This window comes from Zosterops lateralis (genome assembly GCF_965231275.1).
Source record: "Zosterops lateralis genome assembly, chromosome: 4".
NCBI lineage: Eukaryota > Metazoa > Chordata > Aves > Passeriformes > Zosteropidae > Zosterops > Zosterops lateralis.
Window position 1 is genome coordinate 26,812,056 of NC_139765.1, and position 19,192 is coordinate 26,831,247.

Genomic DNA, 19,192 nt, shown 5'->3' on the forward strand with positions numbered 1-19,192 from the left:
ACTTTTGTGCGGGCTAGTGTGTGTGATTCTGAACGTATAATAGAAACTTTTCAGTGTGGTTTAGTCTTCATCTGCAAGGTGCAGAAAAGTGAATAAGTGTTTTAAAGAACAACTTGAAAACTCATATTACTGTTCCTACATCTGAGTGGAGTGGTTGCCGCTGTCCCTAATAGCACAGTCCACTTTCAAAACAAAAGCATTAGATTTACTCCCTGAGTTATACTAAGATATTTCTCAACATTTTTTCAGAGGGCTTGGGAGAGATAGCAGAGAAATATCCTATTATTCAGGGATATAGCACCTAGGTTATCTGCTTCCTGACAAGGAACAGTTTACACATTCCAGGTTCTCTTAATACCCATCTGCATAAGGGCCAGATCCATACAGTAATGGAGAGATGATAGGGTAATCTGTACAGACCGCAAGGCCACACACAGTATCTTTTGCTCCCCTGACTTAATAAAATTACAGATTTTTATCTGCTTTTTAAGACAGGACACTTGTCTTTGGAAGAGTTTAGTGTTTTATCCTTAGTTACTGTAATAGAAAAGGCTTGTGATCAGTATTGTGCATACAGATAGGTAAATCAGATGCTAGCAAGAGTTTACATGGAAAACATAACACACATGGAAAGATGCTGGTAGCTCAGATTGCCTATAAAGCATTACTCTGGCTGTAGACAGTTAATGATGAATAGTCAGGGTGAGTAAAGGCACCTTTGGTTTTGTGGTGTTCTCCTGCCATTTTGTTTCCATTCTGTTTATTAATATCTGGTTACGTATGCAGGTTTCAACTACATCACTGTTCCCAAATTTATAGCAGAATGTCAGCCCGATAAAACCCCATCTCTTACACAAACAGCAAACCTTTGGAAAGGGATGAAGTATTCTTGCTACTGCTGGAACGTCAGCAACTCAATTCCCTGACCTTGTAGAAGGAAATGCTCATTGGGTAGAATAAGTAGTACAGAGAAGAAATCCAGTTATAGATTAATAGAAAAGTAAAATGCTCTCCCAGGTGGAAGAAAGCATGCTGACATCAGTCAGCGGCAAGGACATGCTTCCCACTGCCCAATTCCTTAGAGTAACAGATTGCAACAGCTGCCAGGTTAGCTGCTTTCTCTGTAAGGCAAGAGCTCCAAACCAACCACACCCAGAATTTACATTATTTCTCCTCCATGAGGAATCTCAAGGTGAAGAACTATGTTTCCAGTAACCATCTTTCAATGAAAACTCCAGTTTTGTTTTTCAGCTTTCATATGAAAATAGTTTCTATGAATGACTAAAAATTGTTCTGAACACTTTTTAAAGGGCATTAACAGTCATAGAGGTTTTTAAGTCCTGGAACAACACATCTATGCACAAAACTAAGAATGTTAGAGCACACAGAATATTCCCTCTGGATTAAATTCACAGACAGCATATAAAATAGCACAAGACTATGCAGAATTAAGGGTTTTGACATGAAATCACAAGTCACTTTGCTACACTTGAACACAGAGGTACCAAAGACAAAGCATGCGCCCACAGCAGTTTTCCTTCAGCAGGACATGGATCAAGGACAGCCACTTGAGTAGATGAGCATGAACACGAAGGGAAAGAAAACTTGTCTCCTCCTAGCACTGCACACCTCTTCAGAGTCCTGAGACTGCCAAAGATAAAGAAGCTACATGCTGGTGCATTGCATGCACTCCTACATTCCTCCTACTTTGAAAAAGCCACAGGGTTTGTAGGTTGAGATTGCATCTTCTAATAAACCAACACATATGATGATAATGGTATATTGGTCTAACACAAGGTACTATCTCTGCATCCAACAAGATGTTACTTCTGCAGCCCTCATCTTGGACAGCAGAACAGGATGAAGTCTGACACTATAAAAATTCAGTAATTACTCACTGATATATTAAAAGTCCTATTTATAACTTATATTCAGCACTTGATACAAAACTACTGTCCCAAATTTTTATCACCATTAAAGATAAATTTATCTTAGAATGTACCTAAAATTAATACTAATTTACCTTGTTACTCTTAGTGAACAGCAAAAGGAAAAATGTTGTTTGGAAAGTAAATAGATTAACTACATCATGGCAGAGAAAACCAATAGCTATACTGAAAGGGTGGGAGGGGTAAAACATCTTTAGGATAATCTTGGAACATATACATTGTAAGTTATCCACTACAGCAGAGTCTTTTCAGAGGAGGTAAAAGGAAAGAAAAACCAGAGCCTTCAGTGTATTATAACTGAGCCATAAAATAAGCATCTTGCATCAGTTTAAATGGGATCAAAAAATCCCTGAAGTATCTATTATACAGTCATTACACAGTGTCTGTAATAGGCAGCATTATCATTGCTGAACATCTCAACTACATCTGTTTCCTATTTAAAAGTGTTTACAACTCTCACATTTGCTCTTTTCTCACAGATCAACACAAATTAGGGGTATAGGTGGCAAAATTCATTACATACAGGTATGTATGTAATGAATACTGCCAAGTATTTTAAGCAGAACTGCAGTGGTGTACAGTTAGAATTCCTTATCACTATGCACTTTGCACAGAAAAAAACCCCACTAATTTAGAGCAGCTTAAACTGAAAAGTTTAATTTACTGCCCTCCACAAAACATATAAGATCTGCTTCTCAACTTCTATCAACCTTTAAAAGCCATTTTGTCTTTCAGAATAGTTTTCTTATACTGATTATCTATAAAAGGACTATGATGTAGAATTGAACATATATAGAAGTAGCCTTCCCTCCACCTTTCAAAAAAGCTTACACTTGTTATAAATGTTACACTTGCATTTTTAGACAAAGACAATATTATTACAGATGTAATTCACTGAAAAATTATATAGGAGGGAAACAAACAACCCACAACAGAAAACACCATTTTATGTTCAACAGTTCCAAGAAAAAAAAGACGAAAAGAACCGAAGAACAGTACTAAACACACAAAAAGCTCACTCAAACACTTCCTTTACAGCATTCTATAGAGGTTTACAAACACATGGATTCATTTATCAATCCTTAATTACTTCTACTTTGCAAGTGCCACTAAATCCCCACAAATCTTAAGAGTAAAGAGTGATAATCGCTGTCCAGTGCTTTGTTTTTAAAGGAAATATAAGTCCTAATGTGCTGAAAAATTACATGTATTTCATATTTCATCTAAGAGCAATTCTAATACAACAGTGGGTTAGTTTAAAAACACTTTTCTAATTACTCAAACAAAATTCCCAAGCCTGAGAAAGAATACTGGCAAAATGTAGAATAACTAGTGTAAAGGACATTATCTATTGGTACAATGCAAAGATGACAATAATTGCTAGGACCAGACTTTCCTTCATCCTCCCAAAAGACTCTGCAGAAGATATGAAACACTGTTACAATGTTCAACACCTAATTTTATCTTTCACTAGAGGCTCTATTCATAGTCCTGATCATCACACTGAAGCTACTTAAAATCTTAGATTAAATTCTGCTATAAGATAAATCATAGTGTACTTGCAATTACAAAATGGAGAAATTACTCTGGATTATCAAAATTGTGCTTTTTAGCCAACAGAAGTAAAGTATGTTTCTCCTGCTTTCTACATAGACACAACTACAGAAGCAAACATTTAACCAAATACAGTGTTGCTGCTATTCCTGGAGCTCTGGGCAGAAGTACCTAATCGGAAGGACAAACAAGAAAAACCTTACAAGGGAAACTGGAAGAAAAACACCCACAACCATTCCACATACACACAATCCAGCCCAACTTCAGTACTAAATCACTTTTATTTCAACACACACTCAGTCTGACTACAGCTGTGGAAGGGAAATGTCTGCAACTGCAGTACCATGGACAGTGTATGGAAAAGTTGATAGAATCATACAATAAGCTGAGTTGGAAGGGACCCATCAGAATCACTGAGTCCAGCTCCTGGCCCAGCACAGGACACCTCAAGAGTCACACTATTGTCCAAATGCTTCTTGAATGTGCCATTGACAACTGCACACTCCTTTCTTCTATCCCTTCCATTAAAAAAATGCCACCCTCATCTTCCCCATCTTGCCCTGCCTACCCCTACTACAGAGTCTGCAACCATCCAACAGGGCACTTCAATCACAAGATTCATCCCACCAAGTTTCACTCATGCCAGCCAGTATCAAACTTCTGGGACTGGGCCAAAGCTTGGAGCTAGGCTCGGCTTGTTCCTCATGCTGCCTGCATTGGTGTAAGAAACATTTCAGGAGCGGTACTTTGTAGCCAAACACCTGAAGCACATAGAGGGATCCCATCAGCACTCATTTCCTCAAGTTTTGGCACACCATCCCATTGCTCATCACTGGCAAGCCTGGTATTTTCCCATTCCCTTCTGAGCATTTAATCACTGAGTTTTTAAGCAATCACCTTGGAACTTTAGGAAGATAAACACCCTGTGTCAGTGCAGGAGATTCAGAGATTCTGCATTACTATAATATTAATATTATTAATAATATTATTAAGAATTGTTATAAATAATAAATAATATTATTATTAATATTAATGGTATTACATTAAGCTTCAGTATTTACATCAAGGAGTACCTTTAACTTTAAATAAACCTTCCTGCATTTCCACTGAAGCCACACTATCTGCTTTAAGCCTAGTAACATAGAATCACAGAATGGCCTGGATTGGAAGGGACCTTAAAGATCATCTAGTTCCAAAATCCCTGCCATGAGCAGTGACACCTTTCGCAATAGATCAGGTTGCTCAGAGGCTCCATCCCTCCTGTCCTTGAGTATTTCTAGGAGGGGGCATCCACAGCTTCCCTGGGCAACAAGTGCCAATGCCTCACTACCCTTGCAGTAAAGAGTTTTTTCTAATATCTAAGCTGTACCTACTCTCAGTTTGATTGCTGCTACATGATGCTGTAAAACATCCCCCTCCATCTGTTTTCTAGGCTCCTTTCAGGTACCATAAGGCTGCAATCAGGTCATCCAAAGCCTTCTCTTTCCTGGGCTGAATAATCCAAGTTCTTTCGGCCTTTACTTAGAGAGGAGGTGCTTCACCCCTCTAAACATCTTGGTGGCCTCCTCTGGACATGCCCTTGCAGGTCCATGTCCTTCCTGTGCTGGGCACCCCAGAGCTGAATGTAGCACTGCAGGTGGGGTCTCACCAGAGCAGAGCAGAGGGGCAGAATCCCCTCCCTCATGTGCTGCCCACACTGCTTTGGATGCAGCCCAGGATACAACTGGCTTTCTGGGACGAGTACACACTGCTGGGTCATGCCCAGCCCTGCATCCACCAGTACCCCAAAATCCTTCTCAACGGGGCTGCTCTTGATCTGTGCATCCCCCACAAGTGTTGATACCCAGAGCTGCCCCGACCCAGGTGCAGGCACCTTGCACATGGTCCTGTTAAGCCTCATGTGAGTTTATAGGCTCATCACTGATTTTTCAGTTTCAAGCTCTAACATGGACAATTTTATACTCATGAAGTAGAGGATGGTTACAGTTTTTACTACAGATTCACAGAATAATTCTGACTGGAAAGGATCTCTAGGATTCTCTATTCAACCTCCTTCTCAAATCAAAATCAGCAAAATAAGTCTATATTATGCTGTGCTTTATCAAGCTGGGCATCAAATATTTAAACTGAACACTGCAGAACCTCTTTCACCTGTCCCAATAACTGTCCTGAACGCTTCCATAAAGAAACATGTTCATCTCAAATGAAGTTATTTTAATGTATGCCTGCTGTCTCTTGCCTGCCTTCCACACTGCTCTAGCAAGCTTGGCTCAGTATTCTCAAAAGCATGCGCCCATAGGTACTCCAACAATTAGTGCTCCTGATTCCCAAAGTCTTTTCTGGAGCCTGAGGATGCCTTTCCCTAGCAGACAGCATTTTAGCAAACTGTTACTTCTTACACACATCTGCTAGATTTAAAGTCTTCTAACACAAATATAAAGTTTTGATGCAAAGCAGCTGTTATCTTTATCCCTGCACTTCCCCGGATACAACTGCAGGAACTAAGACCTCATACTAAAATCTGCTCTAGTACAAGCCAAAATGAGTCATCCGCTGCCTTTCTGGGCCCACTATAACCCCTCTCTATGATGTACATCAACTCCAAAGAGAGCATCTCCTGTTCAGCCTGCAGCTCTAAACTAGAATTAAAAGTTATGCTGAACTTCTAAAAAAACATCCTACAGGTGAATGAAGAGTTTTAGTTTTACAAGCTCCTATTTATACACACACACAGATACTTACGAAGAAAATAAGATGACCTGAACTGAAGGGAAAGAAAAGACCAAACCAACAACCAAGCCTCAAAGATCAGGATTATATCAGGGAGGAGAATAAGAGCACATTATTAGGGCTGATGTAGAAACAATTGTTGGTTTAGGCAAAAACCAACAACAAGAAAAGTAAAAACATTAACAAAGACACCACAAGTATACTTACTTATCAGATTAACAGTAAGATGCAGGATGGTAACAGCTCTTCAGAAAAAGTTATGGACTCTTTGACAAAGCAAATAACATCAGGAATTATTAACCACTAGAAAATTCACAGCATGACCAGTCAGTCAAGAAATTCCAGAGACAGGGAAAGGAGTGAAGAAGAAGATATGTATTCCAAAGCTTTATATACTTCCTATTAGTAAGTGAGATGCGTTCCAGCACTTCTCAAAAGAAAAAGCTGGGGTACAGATACTGAAAGAAGCAGTGATGCTTCCTTAACAGAAAAAAAAAAAAAGCAATCTTCTCCACAGACCTCCATATTTCTCTGGAAAACCCACATTCTGTATTTCACTCACAGTTGAAGGGGAGCAAATATGTCAGAAAAAAGTCTGTATGCTTTATCCAGCCTATTAAAAAAAATCCATACAAATAAAATAAACTCTTGTACAGGCTTAAAATCATCCTTCAGAATCCTTGCGAAGCTATCAAGAAATACCAGGAACAAGGAGGATTTGGTCAGCCTCTTCAAACTCATCCTAAAACTTGTGAGACAGCAGCCACCACCCCCAGATTCACTCTCCGCCATTCACACTCATTATCTTAACTCACGAGTGGAAAAAAGCAAACTTGACTTTTGCAAAATGTGACAATGTGTGCCCCTTGCTACAGTCAGGAGAGGCAAGTCAGTTTAAGCCACAGGTTTGAATGAACACTGGACAACTGGGAGACAGAACATTATTAGTTGAATAACTAACTGGGGTCCCCAATACAATAAAAAGGAAACTGTTTCAGCAGGTGCAGAGAAGCGTCACAGATAAGCAGAGGGCTGCAGTATCCTTCCTAAGAGGTTGAGGTTGTTCAGCCTGTGGAAGAGAAGGCTCCAGGGAGATGTGGACAGCTGTCTTCCAGTACCTAACAGGGTACAAGAAGTATGGAGAGGGAGTCTAACAGGAACTGAAGTGATAGGACAAGGGGTAAAAGTTTTGAACTGCAAGAGGGTATATTTAAACTAGATGTTAGGAAAACATTCTTCACTACAAGGGTGGTGAGGCACTGGAACAAACTGTCCAAAGATGCTGTGGATGTCCCATCCTTGGAAGTGTTCAAGGCCAGGCTGGATAAGGCTTTGAGCAACCTGGGTGAGTGCAAGGTGTCCACACCAATAGCAGGAGTGTTGGAGTGAGATGATCTTTTAAGGTCCTTTCCAAACTAAACTATTTTGTGATTCTATGAACTTGTCTATACTTTCCACTTGAAACCTAAGTCAAGAGAGAAATACATTAGAACTTAATTGGATTTAGGCAATGCTCAAGGCAGAAAACCAAAATACTACAAATTAAGGCTGTGATCCTACAAACATTTAAGTAGTAAACTTTACCCAATGGAATAGACCTACTGATGATAATGTAGCTAGAGAATATGTTCAAAACAGAGAAACATTGCCTACATTTGCAATATTAGCTCCAAACCACAAGTTTTATTATAACAATTCCCTACCATGACCACTGCTGTTACACAATATAAAACTCTTAATATGCAAATACAAGGCACAGTGGAACTGCAAAGATACAATGGAAATTTAATACATACAAACCCACTTCCACTTTAAGGAGACTACAGTTACACCAAGGTACCGACACTTGGAATTTTTCAAGAGCAAAAAAGTAAGTAAAGCATTAGCCCTTGTAGCTAGTAATTACAAAGCCCGATGGAAAAATAAATGAGTGAACCATTTCAGCTTTTCCTTGATGTGTATCTGGGAGGTAAAGTCAATTCCAAATATAGCACACGTCCTGTGCTCAAATTTGTGGCACTATCTGAAGGAAGGTGGAAATGAGGCCTGTGGCTTATTTCTTGTTCCATGCTAAAAATGACAAAGGGTGAAGCTTCTCTAAAATCTGAAATTCTCTAGCACATAATTCAAGGCAATAAAGTATCTCTTTTAGTAATTTATAAAACAGTTGGACAACAGAAAAGGTACATCTAATTAAAATGAGCTATCAGTTCTAATAAAGTGAGCTATAAGTTCTATTAGCTGAAGAAAGAGATCAATTTGGAGTTCAGTATGGAAAATAAAAATACTATGCTTAAGACATCATCTGCTTCAGACAAGAGCAGGATGCTGTTTCAATAACATGTACTGACATCTGAGTCAACAGAAAATGGTAAAAATATCTACCATGTCACAATCACACTCAATCCCAGTCTGGAGCTGGTTTGGCTCCCACAGAGAATACTTAGAATTTTACTTTCCATTCTGTAATTTAAAAAGTGAAATTTACTTCAAAAAGCAAACCATTTAATGAGAAGCACAAAAAAGCTTTGGAGAGTGGAAGAATCTTCTTACCACTCATACTCCACGTACCTGCTAGAAATCCAAAAAGGTAGTTGCTTTGTACAATATTCACCCACATATCTGGTACACAAGCCACAATTGCCGCCTTCTGCTTTTCAGGGAAATACATATTTGTTACTAAAAAACCAAACTGATAAAGATCAAGACCTGCATTAATGGAAGCACCTTTATCCCAGTGAGCAACAGAACATAAAGAACTGCTTGAAGATAATCTATATGCTGTAGTAGACAAATTTTAGAGATAGACACATAAAAAGCAATTTCTTAGAAGAAAAAAGGGAGAACAGTGAGAAGTAACAGCATCAGCTTCCACAAATTTAAGCAGGATATGTAGTATTGGATTTATATAAATTCCTTCTGCTCCCTCCACTACCTGGAGCTGCATTAACTCAGGCAGGTGAAGTTAAGGAATCATTTGGTACATATGAAGGGCTGAATGAAATCCCAAACATTTTGTCAGGCTGTTTTGGCGACAAATATATGGTATAAAAAGCACAGAAGTTCAAGTTGGCTGCAAATACACTTGCCCAACATATCCTTTAAATGGTGTGATTTTTTTAATACTAAGGGACAGGTCTGAGATTTTACCAACCAAGAGCAGCTGAATGCAGTTCTTAGGAGAAGCATAAGCCTATTTGAGATGCAAACTAACCAAAACCCATAAGAAAATCAAACAATTCGTTTAAGAGAACAAAGAACTGACTGATTTAAGTTCCTTTAAAACCAGAAGAAACAAAATACAAAATGAAGAATTAAGGATGCCTCAAACATTTATGCTGATGTCAGCTTTGAGAAGATGTTCTTCGATATCTGACTTTATATTTAGTAAATAAAGTAAAACAAAACCCCAAACAAGACACAGAGTGACACTGAGTCCATCTCCTTCCTTATACTTTCATATACTATGCTATTTTCTAAGTCCATCACAAGTCTCAGGAAAAAACAGGACAATCAAAAGATGCTGCCCTGCACCTCTGTAGAAGTTACCCTCACCATGCTTTCAGAGGTGGCACACACTGAATACAGCAGAAATAGCAGCTGGTACTAAGTGGCTCATTTGTTAAGAGTGGATGACTACAGCACTGCAAATGCCAAAAGGAACTTGACTCCCTCTCACCTCATTACACCAAATTACGTACGTTTGAAAACCAATTTTCCTTCACCTCTGACAATAGTTTAATACATACGTGGAAATAATTCTTTAAAAAAACCCACATAGTAACTGGTATTAATTATGAGTAGAGACAGAATAAGCATTTTACTCCAAATCTGCCTGTTTTCTGTCTCTTCACTTTACTTATACACTATACTTATACAACTATGCTCAAAGAATAAATGCCATGTGCCACTGCAGGCTTCTTTATAAAGATGGCTGAGATAGTGTTCTCTTTTTGGACACTGACTTTTTTGACAAAAGCAAATAGCTGGTTTCTCAAGAAAAGATCCTACAGAACCATTTCTAAGCAGTTTCTGCCCAAGATATGGTGTTTTCTTCAGACTGTCAGTCATGTGGTCACAGAACACAGCTGGCTCTCACCAAGTTTCACTGAGCTATGTATTTATACCAGAGTAACAAGAGGAACAGTTCTCATACAAGGTACGTCCCTGCCCCACCCCCCAGAGAATCACAAGCCTCAAGTTAAATCAGAATGAGACCATGCACAAAAAGTTTTAAGAAATTAATGTCTCTAAAATGGCTCAATGAGAGGAAGAAGTCATTACACTGGTGAAAATACGAGAATGGACATACCTTGAAGCATGCTTATGGTCCTACAGCTTATAACTGTATAATACTACTATTATAACTACTATTCAAGAATGAGTGAGTAGTTTTTTTCAAGTGAAACTGTAATCCAGTCAGATGATAACACTACCCATATGCAGAAGACAGCCTGATATAAGAGCTGCTATTTCCTTAAACTTCCCAGTTGTTGTTTCATATTTTCTATGTATACTAACAGTTATGTAAGAGAATACCAGCAATCACCTTCAGACTTACCACCTATGTTCTAAAACTAGTTTGCCAGTAACTGTGAAACTACATGAATACGTTAAATATATGCTTTACTAAATGAAAGGATTAGCAAAGGAGTTTTCAAAGATGGGAGGAAGCACTAACTTCTCCGATATGGTTCTTCAGTTATAAATTACTTGACCCCTAACCTAGGATGAAGTTTCATAAAAGGGAAGATTACCTTCTTAGGAAAAGGGATTCAACACGCTAAAGGATCAACAGAAACACATGCAAGAAGGCTTGTTCAGAGGAGCAGCAGTTACACGATAAATGGCAGTAAGATTAAGTCACTAGACAAATTGGATTAATGCTACTGGGCCTCTCTCATTTAGACCAGTGTGTTTAACATAACTTCAGGAGTTTAGGGGCCCCTACAGTTCACACTGATTGAAGGAAATGCATTCAAATTAACTATTGGGCATGCTGACCTATAAACACTAATTTTGACCTAGCAAGGTTTGACCTTTTATTTTATGCTAGTTTGAGAGCTCTCAGGGGACAGACACATTTTATGAATGAGATAGTGAAGACTAATTCTAGATTTCATTCAATAAAAAAAAAAAAAAAAAAAAAAAAAAAGAAGTCACATGTCATGAAGCAGCTATTCAAAGACAGGGAATAGTTTCTATTTTTGCAATGTCCAACAGCCCAAGGTAATATCTACAGATCACAGAGAAGCTTTAGGTCTTTAACTGACAGGCACAGCTATAGCTACACATACCTATCTTCATTCATCATATCTGGAGAGAAGACAGAAAAAGACAAAAAAGTAGCTGAATACTTTCTCCCCACATCTAGTGATGATTGCTACATGCTTCTTCCCTATCCTGTTTTTCTGTAATTCTAGGCTGTAGTAGAAAACAAACTCTGAACAACAGCCACCACATGCTTACCTATCTGGGACATAATATTCATCAAAACTTCCATCACAAACTCCCTCAGGTAAGCAATTCCAAAGCACATACAAATATAATTACTCTCTCCTAGTCCTGCACCCAAATTCAGGTTGATTTGTTTGGTTTTTTTTAAGATGGCAACTTATTGTAACATGTAAAAAAGGGACAGGTTTAGACATAACAAAACTACTCCACCTGCAAGTACAGTATTTCACACTTGAGGTGTCTTAGCTCACGTATCTTGAAATTTTAAATTAATATACACTATTCAAGCAAGATCCACATTAAATCCAGAGTGGTGAAAGAAACTTTAAACCAAAATATAAGGTGAAGCCTGCTTTCAAATAACTCTCATCTGTTGAATTCAGCGCTCTTGAAACAAATTAACCTGAAAGATTGTTAGCAAGTCTTCCTATGCAGCGTTACTTGATCCTACAAGGAGTAAGATTGCTAAGTAACCTTTTCATTATTACTTTTGCATATAGAATCTTATATGGAAGAAAAGATTTAAGAACATCCACACTGGGGGAAAAAAATGCCCCTTCTGTTTAGCGAGGAAAAGATTAGGCCTCAGCAGTCTGAAACATAAGCACTCAACCACAAAAAAGGCCTAAAAATGGGCCAAAGTAAAACCTGGGATGAAGCACTAATTGAAAATCACAGTACACATGCCAATCACATTTTTTGGCCATCCCTACAAAGCTCATGTGATTCTGTTCCGAATTTGAAGAATTCATTAGAAGTGAAGACAGAAGTGCGCTGCCATTTCTGAACTTTCACTTAACTTCTTTCAAAAAAAGAAAACAAAAAAGCCAAACCTCAACAACACAAAAACACCACCCCAAATTTCTAGTGCTAATAATTGATACTTGCAATCAAATACAAAATATTGCAATATCACCTTCCAGCAATGAAAGACTGCTAAGCTGAGAGAAGTAAAATACTCAAAGCCCAGAAAGAGACAGTACAAGAACCTGCACTACAACGTGGGACCCTCCATCTCACAATCAAGATACACAGAAGTACAATTACTTTACATCAGATTTTTTAGTCACTTGAAACCCACTTCATATTAGGCATCTATTGCTCTCAAGACAACAGTGAGATAGAAGAAACAGATGCCAGGATCACAGTATGTTAGAAAGCAACTCACAGACAGATTAAGTTTTCCCTTCTTCCCTTGCAAGAGAACAGAACTGGATCAAAATCAGACAGCACTGATCAGAGAACAAGGCTTAGCAAAGATTCAAGCTCCCTTTCCACCAGGTTCAGTAGCATGTTTGCTTGATCTCTACATCCACCTTTATTTTTAACACTCTGTGACTAAAAGATAAAAAAAATACGCCTTATGCTGTCCCAACCTATTTTCCCCTCAATTTGAAAACCAGCAACAGATGAAATAACTTAATAAAAATACACTAACAACAGATTAATCATTATGAAATCAAGACTAACATATTCTGCCCCAGAAAAAACACCATACATAGCTTTCAGGATACACAGAAAAGGATGAGAAGTGTCATTCCCCTAGCCTGTATTTGTCATTATAGCTTTGGATGCAGGCTTCCTCAAGTTGTTAAAGCACATGCATGAGACTTAGAAATACCTTATTTTGTACATAGGTGTTTAGAAAACACTTGCAAGCTCCACTTAAATGATGATAGACTCCTACTACAAGTACCTTGGAGTTGTCAAGTTCCCAGAACAGCCAAGGAAAGAAAGGAAAGAAAACATATCACCACAAAATTTACTTGATCTTAGTAATATGTGGAAAGCACTAGTTTAAACACTAACTCTTCCCTTTGAGCTGATGCAGCCAGTCTAATAACAGCTAACTAGAAGCCAAAACCGTATCTTCTGAATATTAACTAAACTTGTATAATCTTGAATACAATTTTGAAATAAGGAAAGGATGAAGATTCATTTTCCAAACTCATACAAGAAAAATGCCAGCTGACATAACCAAGCACATCAAAGTTTCTGGTGTGACAGACAAAAAACCCCAGTTTGGTAAAAACATGCATCTAGCTGATCCAGTCTAATGCTAAAACACATACATGCTTTTACTTAGAGATGTTATATTCCTATTTCCTGCTAGACACTTGCACTGCCCTCCCAATTTATTTACAGGAAGAACCAGGCTTGAGCAGCAGCTCAAGCCATGCCAAATCATTTGCTGCTATACTTAAATTTTAAGTCTGGAAAGTGTTTACAGTCATTAAAATGTTAACAAATGCTAACCAACCTTCTGAAAGGAATAAATTCATAGACTATTCTCCAAAAACAAGAGGGTGGCCCAGAGGGATGGGGACTGTATCCATAAAGCTCTAGCTCCTCACACTGTTACCATCCAATAAAAAGGGGACTAAGGTGGTAGAAAGATACACACACACAAAAAAAAAAAAAAAAAAAAAAAAAAAAAAAAAAAAAAAAAAAAAAAAAAGAGAAAGCATGAATATCTTTAAAGGGAGAAAGCATTCAGGACATTGAAGCAAGGTAAGTTATGCAGTCTTTCATATATGCACTTACTCAAGTTATCTCAGCAACACAGCATAACTGCAAGTGGGACAAGTGATGGTTTGTACAACCTAAGGCATTATTCACCGTGTGAAAGTTTAGGAACCCTTGACCCTGGCAGTCTTGCTGAGCAAGTAATTTTCTTTCTGCATGTGTTAAGGCCTATAGATCAGCCTCATCTTACCAGAGCAACCAAGGCCCAAGATGCAAAATTAACAGTTATCTGTGCTTACAGAGCGGTCTATTTGAAATAATCTCATTTATTTCAAAGAGACAGGCGAGATTTTGAGAAATAGTTGCCAGGGTTAAGCCTTCAGGGCCCATACTCAGGATCTCCGTCAGAGCTATTTCAAACTCGTGTAACTCACAAAGAATATCCCAATTTCTACGAACAACAGCCATGAAGGAAAACATGTATTTCTACATACAGATTATTTGTAATTAAATAAAAAAGTCACATACTTGTGTATACTCTCTCACCAGCCTTTTTAACCCAAGTTTTTTATTTAGTGGGCACTCTAAGGATGTTTTTAAACTTTCGGAGGTACCAAGAAACTAGTAGAGCACTATTCCTGACAATGACACTCACCACCTTTTCTCTGTAAAGAGAAAACCTGTTAGGATCCTCCAACACTCCTAATTTTAAAAGCTAACAAAGAGGCACCTGAAGAAACATGCAAGTCAAAAGAAGACATAATTTCATCACATAATTCCATAATTCCATCCATAATTCCCTTTCAAAAACAATCTTTTCCCCTAAAATGAACTTAGCTTGTAATTCAGCCAAGTTCAACTGCCAAGCATTTCTAAACATTTGCATGTGTTCATCTTGTTTATGAAATGGAAACTCTATCACAGAATTCCAAAAGCCTAAGATACAGCACAGCTGAATCCTAGACCATGAGTTAGATCACTACATTATCACAGAGATGCTAGGAAACTAGCAGTATATGTGATTACTTGTAGGCCATCTAAAACTAATTCACCCTCTCGAGTCAAACAGCTGTTTTATTCCCTGCTCTTCATCAACCCATATTTCATTTTTTCCCTTTCCATTTTAAGCAGTGAAAGAGGCTAGAAAAAAATTCATTCTTCTACATATTCATCTTTCAGCATATGTGCTCTTCTATTAGTGCCAGACACCATGTTTACATGAATATGAAGTCAAAGTCCAGGGATGTTCAAGTCAAGACATTTCAAAACTAAAACAAAATACAGACATTTAAGACACAGTGAGTTAGAAACCTGTACAGGCTCAGTAAACATGTGACTGGCCAACACTAACTTCTAAAACTTTTGGACAGGAGTAAGCCAACATCTGCAGGTCTAGAATTTCCACAGCTTTAACCAGCTGATAGGTTCTGCTTACATTAAACAGTCGGGAGAGAAATGCTTCTCCTATGAACGGCATACTTGGTACTACCACACTGACAGAAGCATACAAGCCATGGACAATTAACTCCTCTCCTGTATGGTAATAAAGCATTTTAACATAATTATCTAGCGTATTTTCCCTCCCCTTTACTGTACGTACAAAGGTACCGGCTGCTCACTTTTAAACTGGCAGGTAGAGCTGTAGGACCGTAGCTAGAAGCAGGACGAGCACCCATACACAGCCTTGTCATTTTGCTTCTGCTAATGCACAAAATGGAAAGAGCTTCTAGGATCTTGCAAGCAGGAGACAGAAAGTTACATACCGGTTATTTTACTGACAGATAAATCTCAGGAGGTTGCACGGACTGTCCAAAATAACACCAAAATTAAGAGGCTGCCATTCACCATCTGTTTGCCTCTCCCTCAGGAAAAAACTGCATATCACAAGAAGAAATGGAGCCGGGCTCCACGGAAGAGGAAGAAGGGGAGAGAGGAAATTTCCACGCAAATTCTAAGTGAATCACGCCGCGATGCCCGCGCCGGCCTGCCCTGGCAAACGCCAGCGGTTCCGGGGCCACCGTCCCTCCGCCACCCCGGCCAGTGGCCCGGCCCGGCCCATGGGCTGCCCCGCGCCGGAGGGGGGTTGGGAGAGCGAGGAGGAAATAAATACAGCCTCCTCCGGGCAGCGACACGGAGGGAGCCCCTTCCCCGGCGCCCCCGGGGAGGAGGAGCCGCCCGCTCGCCCCCGCGCCCTCCCCTCAGGGCCCGGTGCCCCCGGCGCTCCCCGAGCGGCCCGGCGCGTCCTCCCGTCGCCGAGGCTGCACCGGCGGGTGGGCTGCGGCCTGCGCCGTCCCGGCGAAGCCTCGGCGCTCTCGTAGTCAGAGCGGCCCGGCTCCCCCCCGCCTCCTCCTCGCCTCTCCTTCCCTCCCTCCTTCCCTCCCCGGCCCGGCCTTCAGCTCGCACTCACCCGCCTTCCTCCTGCCTGCCCGGCCCGCGGTGCGTGTGCGCGGCTCTCCCTCTCGGGCTGCCCGGCGCGGCGGGGGCGGCCGGGCGGGCGAACGGGTGACTGAGTGAGCGTGTGGGAAAGGAGGCGAGGGGAAAAGGAGGAGAAGGGTGGGGAGGGAAGGAGAGAGGCGGCGAGGAAAGAGAGAAGCGGAGGGGAGAAACTCGCAGCGGCACTCCTAGAGCGGGACGTACGGCGGCGGCCGGTCGGGCGCTCGGGCGGCTGCTCCGACGACCTTTACGCGAGGGACGGGCGATCTCCGAGCTCGGGGCGCTCCGCTGCCAGCCCAGCCACCATCTTACATTGGGGAGACTTGCCCCAGACGCCGCCCCCGCTGCGCGTGCGCTGCCGGCAGTGGGCGGGGAGCGGCGCTGGAGGGGAAACGGGGCGCGACGGCAGCGGCCGCGACGGCGCGGGGCATGCAGGGAGTTGTAGGCGGCGGCGGCTCCGGCTCCGGCAGCGCGGGAGGAGAGGGAGGCGGCGGCCACGCCGGCCCTGGCTGGGGCTCGGTCCTCTTCCGCCAGGCCGGGCAGCCGGAGCTCTCCGCCGGGCTGGGCCGTCCCATCCCACCGCGCTGTTCCCGCGAGTCCCCGTCCGTAAACTCCCTAAAACTTCAGCCACCTGTTGCTGGACATTAAGCCACACGGTTTTCAAGCATTGGGTTGATTTTTAATTTTTTTTTTCTGTTTGTTTTCCTACTGTCATTGGTGATGCTTTGAGGCTTTTTTCTCTTGCCGGGCCGAAGCGATGCCGTGTACCTCCCGGTCGGATTTTGCCGGTTGTTGTGCTGGGCAGTGCTGTGCTCTCCCGGAACACCTCAGGCGGTGTCGGCGGCTCGGCCGGGGCTGGACGAGGCTGCCTTAGTGCAGCCTTAGAGCAGCCTTCGAGCAGCCTTAGTGCGGCCCCCGGCCGCGGGCAGAGCGGGACTGCGCCCGTGACCGCCCCAGCCGCCTCCCAGCTCAGCCTTCTCTTCTTTCGCTTCATTTCGCTTTTTATTTTGTAGAGACTCAGGGAAACTCTATTGCTTCCATCCTGTTTTTCTACCACTGACACCCTGGGTCACGGACCTGTTCAAATTGCATCCATATCCCTTTTCCCGGTGATCCCCGGTGCTGCACAAACGACCTCATCACCTCGGCTGAGAGACAGTGTTTTACTCATCGCCTTTACAGCTCTCCTGTGGCTTTCTGCCCTGGCATCCTTAGCTCTGCAGACAGTCAGCCTCATCCTCGGTGTTTAATTATCAGTTATCGCCTTCAGTGCACAAACTATTACTACTTTTGCCATGACATTATTCACCTGAGATTTTTTACTTATTTCACCAATTGATAGGACAGAGGTGTTCATCACCGAGTGCACTGCCATAACAACTACATTGAATGGCACAGATTTTTTTCATCTTTACTTTTGTTTCTTAGTTTGAAGTACTATACTAGTACAGCTTTGTACAACATGCCTGTTCCACTAACAGTGGAACTTGTGTTGACATAGCTTATCTCCTTCCTAAAACAAGTTAATGCTAACTTGTGAATATTAAATTATAGACTGATATATGTATATCTCCCACAGGAAACTTCTATAACTTTGCTGCTTCTTGTTGTAGGGAAGACCAAAGTCTGCATAAAAAGATATGCTGTTCTCAGCAGTAGTCTTGACATGTGAACTCAAATGCAATGTTATTCAGAGAACAAAACATAAAATGGAATGAAAACACCTATATAAGTGAGAAATTCTGTGTTTCTCTGCATATCTTAGACTGTAACATGTACTAATGTATTAATGTAAAAGTAACTAGTTAGTATATATTAATCAAATTCAGGTGAATTTATATGGGTATGTATATATATATATTTTTTTTAGGTATGTATATAACAACGTATTTCTCAAAAACTTTATTATTTTTACATTTTCCCATCAACTGATATATAAACCATTAGGTTCCAGAAGTACCATTATGTAAGTAACTCATATAAGTAGTGTTATTAGTTGTTGACACACCTAATGCCCAGCAACATTTCTTATTGAATAAAAGCGTGTACTCTGACTTGGAAAGAAAGGTTTAAAATAATATAACTAAAAGTGCAATTTTGAGTCAGAATTGAGGCTGTTAATATTAAGTGAATTCTGTGATTTCTTTTAATTCAGAATTAAGGAGTTTTTCCCTCAGTGAAAGTCTGTTCAAATCACTTTGCCGAGATCTGCATGGACAGATAGCAGCAGCATCCAATAATAATGTAGGAAAAAAATCTACATGGCTGAAGACTACTCTGGCTGATGTTACCAAAAGTTATCCATAGCCCTGCTTCCACCTCTTCTTTAATCTGGTAAGAATAATTCAATTGGCCATTATGTGGCCATTTAAAAACTTTAAGATGGCCTTAAATTAACTATTTTATTACTTTTTAGTAATTGTAATTGCTTTCGTAAAGTTACTTAACCGCATTTTGACACCTTATTTGCTTTTGGAAAAGTTTGGGTTTAATTTTTTTGAATGGGTCTGATAACTCAGCAGGACTGTTTCTAAGAAATCATTTCCATGTTTATAAAGAAAAGGTTTTGGAATACATTTTCTTGGAAATAACTAATATGTACT

General features: G+C 40.5%; 1 protein-coding gene across 1 annotated transcript in view; it reads right to left on the reverse strand.

Moving 5' to 3' along the window:
* Positions 1-17,192, reverse strand: part of CNOT4 (CCR4-NOT transcription complex subunit 4) — a 77,064-nt gene extending 59,872 nt beyond the window's left edge. Inside the window, exon 1 of the mRNA XM_083860528.1 lies at positions 16,564-17,192. The gene's annotated coding sequence lies outside the window, so the exon portion shown is untranslated. The remainder of the gene's footprint in view (positions 1-16,563) is intronic.
* Between the last annotated feature and the right edge of the window lie 2,000 nt (positions 17,193-19,192).